The sequence below is a fragment of the Ammodytes marinus genome, assembly GCF_949987685.1.
Source record: "Ammodytes marinus genome assembly, chromosome: 17".
NCBI classification, from domain to species: domain Eukaryota; kingdom Metazoa; phylum Chordata; class Actinopteri; order Uranoscopiformes; family Ammodytidae; genus Ammodytes; species Ammodytes marinus.
The window spans coordinates 27636303-27642082 of record NC_137221.1 but is presented as its reverse complement, the minus strand read 5'-3'; positions in this window follow the sequence as shown (position 1 = coordinate 27642082).

Genomic DNA, 5780 nt, shown 5'->3' with positions numbered 1-5780 from the left:
TTATAACGATACTTTTTTGGCAACCCGCCTTTAAATGAAAGTGAAACATTTTTTTGCATCTGATTTCCTATTTTACTGCAGAAAACACAATGCAATTTGGTAAAATGAAAGAGAATAGTAAAATTTACCCATTTTATCACCTCTTTTATCATCGTCTTTATTTCAAAATATGAGTTTTTATGATGAAAACCACTCACTAAAACTACAAAATACCAGCTTTTTTTTATTTTTTGTATATGTGTGTGTATGTGTCTGTGTGTGTGTGTGTGTGTGTGTGTAAATTCATGTGTGTGTGTGAAAGTGTGCTTGTGTGTGTGTATGAGAGGAGAGAAATTACAAGGGGTACAGATTTGCAGCCCTAATAGCCTATGACACATGCAAACACCCCCCCCCCCCCACACACACACACACACACACACACACACACACACACACACACACACACACACACACACACACACACACACACACACACACACACACACACACACACACACACACACACACACACACACACACACACACACACACACACACACACACACACACACACACACACACACACACACACACAATCTTATTTGATGAAGACATGGACATGCGGACAGCAGTCCATACTATCCATATCAGAACACCTTTGACATTTTTCTTTAGTTTTGTTGTCGCAGTGGCCAGTAATCTGGAAGTTTGACAGAAAATATGAAAATTCCAATATTTGTCTCGTTTGTGTCATGAGGCATGTTTGCTCCTCAGTTGGAGACCATATGAAATGCATAAATCTACTAGATATGAGTTACAACCTAGATGCCTCTCCTTCAAAATGAGTGCAAAACATGATATAAATCCTGATTATATCTTGCCATGGCCAAGGAATCAAAAATACTTTTATGGCTTTCTATGAGTTTACGAAATAGCCTATTTTCACACAAGGATTTCAGTGTCTGTGATTTGAGTACACACAGACAAACATATTGAAACATATTTTTTCACTTCAACCATTCTGACTAAAAGAGGTATTCACTAACTACACTATCAAAACATTAATTTTAGTGGATATTTTTTTTTAACTGGTTTGCACTGGTTACTTACTTACTTACTTCCGGCCAAATTTCATTTTCCCTTCAGTAGTCAGTCTGGGGACGGGGCGTATTAGTGGGATTCTGCTCAGGCAGATTTCTGCCTGTCCAATCAGCGAACAAAACGAGAGGCTGAGAACGATGACGTCGAAGTCGCGCTCCAGTGTCAGTTGAATACTGCGTTCCTTTATACTCGGAAGAAGGAGATTTCCAACTTGGTAATTCTGAGTTCCAACCCGTCTGTGTTCCAGTGCATCTGCTCGCGAAAGTATGGACGCCGACAACCTTTCTCGTCCAAATAACTAAACGTTAGGCTCTAACAAGTTACCGTTGCCAGGTACCATAAACTACAATATGTAGTGAAGTCGGAAATTTCCGAGTTCCCTGTACAACTTGAACGCACCGTCAGAAGCCGGCTCATGACACACGTGACAACCAAACGTTATGCGATTGGTTGGCTAATCCAGAGTGGCACTGGGCAGATCCAATAGTTTTAAACTTCAACAGACACCCGCCTCCAAGTGAGTGAACGTTTGCCAATTACAGCAGTTCCAGACTTTCTGTACAAATGAAATGAAGTACGATGGTCTGGTTGGACCAGGCTAGCCATGAATTACACAAGGATGCCAATTTGTTGTAAAGGGTCCCCATAGAGGTCAGTGGGGCGGGGGGCTAAAATGGGGCAAAAATGTTATTGAGCTTATTTTTACATAACTTCATCAAGTTTGCTACAGAGAAATGGGAAATTAGATTCAAAATAATTTTTCACTTTTATTTAAAGGTGGGGGTCAAAAAATTATAATGGAAGTCAATGGTACAAATTGTGTACTTAATATACACAGTGTAACAAAAACATCTCACACAGTCAAAATAAAGTGGAAATGGATGAAACTCAGAATATCCAAAATTCATTGTAAAACACACCTCCTTTTGACAGCTTATTTAAATGAAGATGAGTAAATATTGCAGGAAGATTCAAGTCTTTCATTATTTTGATATAGGGGAGAGTGGCCTAAGTTGTGCAACTTTTCACTCAAACTGACTTTAAAGTGAGGCCTTGACAGTAACGTCTCCAACTCAAATATGTACATATATTTCAGGGTGTTGTGCATCCCTGGCAATAAAAACTTTGGATCTGGAATAAACTGTTGAAGAAATATAGCTTTCGGAAAAAAAGTTGTCTTGTTGCACAACTTGCCCCCGGTGTGGTGTAAGTTGTGCGGTTGGAGACAATACCATGGGGTGAATTGTGCCATTGCTATATATCTCATAAACTGTAATGCAAGACAAATCCATTAGACAATCACTTATTTAAGGTGTATTTAAAGTAAATAGTTGACAAAGATTGAAGGACAATTTTCTTAAACAAGGCCTAGCAGATCTAATGGTTTTACCTGCAAAGCTCACAATGACAAAGTCACCATCATCATCTTTCTGGCCATCTGAACTCTCATCAGTGGTGTTGTTAAGTGGAATTGAGATGTCACTCTCTTCTGAGCTACTCTGCCCTACAAAGGAAGAAGGCAGTAACTCCCGAGAGTTCCAAACTGAGAAAAATGACTTTAAAGTGTTCCTCTTGTCCAGCCAAAATATTTGCAGGCAGATCATTGAATATGTGGCCATTCCTTAGCTTTATATTAAGTAATTTTTTCTACATATTAATATTTACCTTATTTTATACTTTATTTGACCATTAACCCTTATTTGGTAGTTACTGTATTCTTCCTTTGCATAGCTTACAAAAACAAACTGTGTCATACCAAAGCAAAAGGCAGTAACTTCCATTTTATATGGAAACCTTAGCTTAAAAAAGCAGTTTAATGACCAATGTGATTCAATTTTTAGTTTGATAATGATCGGCCTATATTGTACAATGAAATTGTAGGCTATATTTTAGTGTTATTCTTTACTTTATTGTTATTATCGATATTATTTATTATTAATATAGCATTATTTTACACTTTTTATGTGTCAAAGTAACTTTTCAAATCAAATTATATCAAGGCTTTTGGGAGGTTTTTGAGCATTTTGCAACTAGGCCTACTAATATTTTTTTTAATAAAATGTGTTTAGAGGGTAGGCTTTGCCTTATAACTCGAGAATATATATATCTTTTTTATCTATCAACCTTGACAGTGAAAACAACAGTTAAGTAAACCCCTCTAAAGTCCTAAATGAAACTATGTAAAAGGCTGTCTGACATTATGGTGCTCTCTGTGTAATCGCAAGCAAAGGTAACATTAAGTGAGGCTTAGCTAGTGCCTTGATCAGATAAAAAAATTTAGAAACTTGATTTCTGTAAGGAACTGAGAGGGATAGTAGTCAGAAATACAGAAATAAATCAATGTTAAAGTGTTGAAAAACAGTAATATCCTTTTTAATTGAGGCAAAACAAAGGTGAAGTACAGTAACTCTTGCTTCAGCACCGAAAAACAAAGGAAGAAGACAGTAACTCTTGAGTTACTGTCTTTTACCTTGGTTTCAGACGGGCTTTTTGAAGTTACTGTAATAACGACCCCCTATTTTCTCCAAAATAGAACACATTTGAGAAAAGATATTTGTCCACATGACAAAGGATGTCTTCAATGGCACAAAAATGATAATAACTAATTTTTGAAAAAAATTGAGTTACTGCCTTTCTCCTTTGTAGGGCAGTACTGTAGACAATCACTTTCTTTTGGTGACCAGCGTTTACAGCCATGCTAATGGCACAACTCTCAGAAATGTACTTTGCACTAGTTGCTCCATGCTTGTGGAACCAACTGCCACCTGACAAATGTGATTCCCTCTACATTTCTGCCTTTAAATCAAGGCTCAAAACCCATATGTACACCCTGGTGTTTCCTCCCCATTAACTATCTTACCTCTGCACTACTATCTGTGTTTATGTGGATGTATGGGCTTTACGTCTTTTATTTTGGTTATTGTTATTTTACCTTCACTGTTTACCTACTGAATGCACTATGTACAGCACTTTGGACAGTGCAAACTGTCATAAATGTGCTTTTATAAATGCATTTTACTTAATTACTTACTTATAACTCACCTAGGCCCTTTGGCACAAATCACCCCAATCCCAGAAATTTGGATAATAAGCATGATGCAGCAATTTAGGGCTGACATCGTGCTAACTGTATAGACTCAAAGTGTAGCATACTGAAGCACTAAAACATGTGTCAAATGTTTTCAAACTTGTCTATAAGTGTTCAGACACAATAATCAAAAAACCTTGATCATGGAAATTTTACTTTGAAAGGCAAAACACAGTTTTTTGAGCTTAAATGTGCTTATATCTTATTCCTTGTGTCTCCCTTCTTTACAGGATGAGTCAAATGGATGGCTCTTCTTAAATATGTGGTCACATTTCCAATTTCTTCCACGGTTTTCTAGAAACAAGGGGTGGCACAACTTCCAAAATGCACAACTTAGGCCACTCTCCCCTACTATAAATTGAGACATTTTGGCTACACATTTGGTTGATGCTGTATTTTTTTTTTCTTCCAATGCAGGGCTGTACAGTGCGACAGTTTTGATCGCATTTGCTACTGAAATTGATCACGTGCGATGATGAATACGAATCCATTCGCACTCGTGCGACAGATTGATAATGAGGAGAGGCTGTCTTTGAAACACAGAGGAGAGATGCACAGCACTGCTTAGAGGGCTCTACATTAACACTGCGGGTAAATGAGTCTTAGGCAAGTAAGTTATAAAGTCCACCCTCCACTTTGGCTGGTGAAAGATGTGTGCTCGGGATCTGTGCTCGTGCAGCGATTCTAGGTATAAAAACTTCACCTACTGCAATTACCGGAAGGAGACGGCACATTACCGCAGTTAAGTTAGCGCGTGTACAAACAGAACATTTCCTGTGCGCCTTCACATTAAAAGCCTGTTACTAGCCAAACGTGAGTTGCCTTTTATTTTGAAGCCGATAAGAACAGGAAGTTAGCGCTTTTTTTCTAGCTTGAAAGGCAACTCCTTCAGCTGCAGAGAGCAGTCAACAGTATCCTAGGGCCTATCCGAAAACTTTTTTTTGCATAGGAAATTTCCTTTCCTATCGAGATGAACCGGAAGTACTCGGCGGATAGGTGATCCAAATTCCCAAAATGCTTAGGAAAGGCATAGGAAAGGAGCCTCGATTCATCCTTTAACCCTCCTTTAGCATAGGTTACTCCTGACCAACCTATGCTAAAGGAAAGGAGATAGTGGTATCCCATAATCCTTTACGGCGGCAAGATTTAAAGCAACAGGCCAACGCCGGAGTTTACCGACTCTACACAAATACAAACGAGAGGTAAAACAGAAGAGAGGAGAAGAGAAGAGAGGAAGATTTAACTCGGCTAAAACAAAATACCCCCCCCTCCCTCCCCCATTAAGATAATAAAGAACTCATAAAAGACCAACATCATAATAGTTATTTTCATAGCACATAATTTACACCATAAGAAAATAAAATACCAACTTCACATTTAATGAAGTTACTGGGGGCAGTTCATTTCAACATCAACATAGCCTAGGTGTAGCCTCTTTTTATTCCACATGTCAATTGGGATATATGGGAGTGATTCTCACTCTGTTGGCGACAACCTGATTAAAATCAATATGAAAAGAACGCATGGATCAAACGAGCGCTTGTTGTAGTCCATTTTCGGAGAATAGTGTAGTTTCACGCTAGACTCACGTCAGCAATACTCGCCGTCGCGC